The sequence below is a fragment of the Xenopus laevis genome, chromosome 6S, assembly GCF_017654675.1.
Source record: "Xenopus laevis strain J_2021 chromosome 6S, Xenopus_laevis_v10.1, whole genome shotgun sequence".
NCBI classification, from domain to species: domain Eukaryota; kingdom Metazoa; phylum Chordata; class Amphibia; order Anura; family Pipidae; genus Xenopus; species Xenopus laevis.
In genome coordinates, this window is record NC_054382.1 from 61,920,692 (window position 1) to 61,923,274 (window position 2,583).

The 2,583-nt window shown below is 40.1% G+C and overlaps 1 long non-coding RNA gene across 1 annotated transcript; it reads left to right on the plus strand.

The window, feature by feature from the left end:
- Positions 1-1,171: 1,171 nt before the first annotated feature.
- Positions 1,172-2,065, plus strand: LOC121395082. Its single transcript, XR_005962240.1, has 3 exons — positions 1,172-1,288; positions 1,664-1,746; positions 2,028-2,065. It is a non-coding gene; the product is annotated as an uncharacterized LOC121395082 (long non-coding RNA).
- The last annotated feature ends 518 nt before the right edge of the window (positions 2,066-2,583 follow it).

Below are 2,583 nucleotides of genomic sequence, written 5' to 3' on the forward strand. Positions count from 1 at the left end.
CACCTCCAAGTGCTAACAGACTTTCCTTCTGCTTTAAAATGATCTGTAGATCTGTATACTCGAGTATAAGCCGAGTTTTTCAGCACCCAAAATGTGCTGAAAAAGTCTACCTCGGCTTCTACTCGAGACAGTCAGGTCAGAATCAACCAAACCACATCAATTGTGCTCATTAAATCTCCTCCTGTGCCCCACACAGCTGTTTGTTCTTAGTCTATGCATTCAGCTTTTGTGTTGAGCTATGGTGCTTTAGGCCAGTTGTAGTTTTATGGATAGCATTTGTATTGCGCTGGTGCTATAGCAAACTGAGGTGCTGGTTGGTCGAGAGGGCGCACGATAGAACTTGTGGTGTGTGATGAATACATGGGATGATGTGCATCTCTAATGCTGATGCCACAAGTTTTTTTTTTTACTGGCACCTCAAAAGCTCCTCTATCAGCGCATTTATCTATAGTTTTGTCTGTATTTCTGGGCAATATTTGCATTTGTTTTTGTAGATTTAGGCATCTCTGGATTTGTGGGTAGCATGTCTTCAGTTTTCGGTTTTTGAGCACAGGGTGGCGGAACACTATGGTCTTCCATTTAGAATTGTTTATAGTGTAGGCATTCAGAATCTTTTTCCCGAAAAGTTGTGGTTGGAACAATCCATTTTTTTTGTACTTGTAGCGCACATTGAATATTTATGCAGTAATTAGGTTGGACAAGTTGCAGTGGCTCTCTGAATAGGTATAGTACTTTGATCACGTGCCATGTCTGCCACCAGTAGGGCACCAGCTTTTTTACAAACTTCTGGTGTGCACTTCTTAGGACACTTGCATAATTTATGGGTCAAATGTACTATGGATTCTTGCAAAAATTAAGTTTTGTCCAAACGATCTCCACCTGTGTAGCTCACTTTCCTACTCAGGCCACACCAGCCAGGCCAAACTTTTACTCATGCAAAAAATGTAGGATAGGAAGGAGCATTACAATCCGCAGACTTGGCTGCAAAATACCTTTATTGTCACAGCATGTTTCGGATCATCATGGATCCTTTTTCAAGTGAGGATCCATGATGATCCGAAACATGTTGTGACAATAAAGGTATTTTGCAGCCAAGTCTGCGGATTGTAATGCTCCTTCCTATCCTACATTTTTTGCATGAGTACTATGGATTCTGTTGGTAAATATATTTGCAAATGTGGTACAGATTTTGTCATTGGTGAAAGTGTAGGAAGAAGCACAACAGGACAGATGAAGTCGTTGCACAACAGGACAGATGAAACTCAGACGCTCCACTAAATCGAAAAGGGTGAGTGAAATATATTTTTGGGGTAGTGGGGCCCAGATGCAGATCCATCAGAGTAGTCCCAAAATTATTGGGTATAAATCTACAGATGCAGCCACTTTGGTTTGTCTGTTTGACACAGAATAACTAAACACAGATATCCCATTTATCTCATTTAACGCAGAAAACTGTGACACAACATCCCATCTAATTAAAGCATTCACCATTGTGAACAATGGTGCTTTGGTATGCTAATGAAAAGGTTAAATGCATTAAATGAGTTAAGATAACTTTAGATAACACAGTTTCTTCAATTAACTCTGAGTCATGACGCATTTAACTCACAAATCCAAGTGGCTTCATCTGTAACTTTGTAAATTGTCTTTTCCTTTATTTCAGACCAAAGCACTGAGTTCTACAAAGGATTGTGGCCACAATTATCCGCGTAGTAAAGCAGGAATGGCATCTCTGAATAGTTGAAGGTGTTTATTTTCGAGAAATCTATAGTTTGTGGGGGTTATTTTATTGGTTAGGGACAGTTTAGGATAAAATATGGATGCATTCACATAACTTCACAGCCCGAATATTATGCATTGTGCCTGTGTTGGGGTGTTGGGTGGCTGCGTCTCTATGTGTATCCATACATATGGGGTATCGTTTTATTCAGGGGAACTTGCAGATTGCCATTGAGCAGGTTTTTGTTAGTTGTCATGGAAACTTAGGGAGAAATCGAACTTTGTAACTCTCTTTTCCTTTATTTCAGACCAAATCGCTGTCTTCTACAAAGAACTGCGGCCACAATTCTCTGTGTAGAAAAGAAAGAATGGCATCTTTGAAAAGCTGAAGAAGTGTACTTTTAGGAAATAGATGGCTTGTGGGGGTTATTTCACAGGTAAGGGGCAGTTTAGAATGAAAAGAGTTGAGAACTGCACATAAATTCACAGCCCCAATATTATGCATTGTGCCTGTTTTGAGGTGTTTGGTGGCTGCGTCTCTATGTGTATCCATACGTATGGAGTATCGTTCTATTCAGGGGAACTTGCAGATTGTCATTGAGCAGGTTTTTTTAGTTGCCATGGAAACTTAGGGAGAAATCGAACTTTTTAACTCTCTTTTCCTTTATTTCAGACCAAATCGCTGACTTCTACGAACGACTGCAGACACAATCCTCCATGTAGAAAAGCAAGAATGGCATCTTTGAATAGGTGAAGAAGTGTACTTTTCGGACATATATGGTTTGTGGGGGTTATTTCACAGTTTGGGGGGTGTTTAGACTGAAAAACTACAAGTAGTACACATAGAGAGCAGCCCCCAGATTT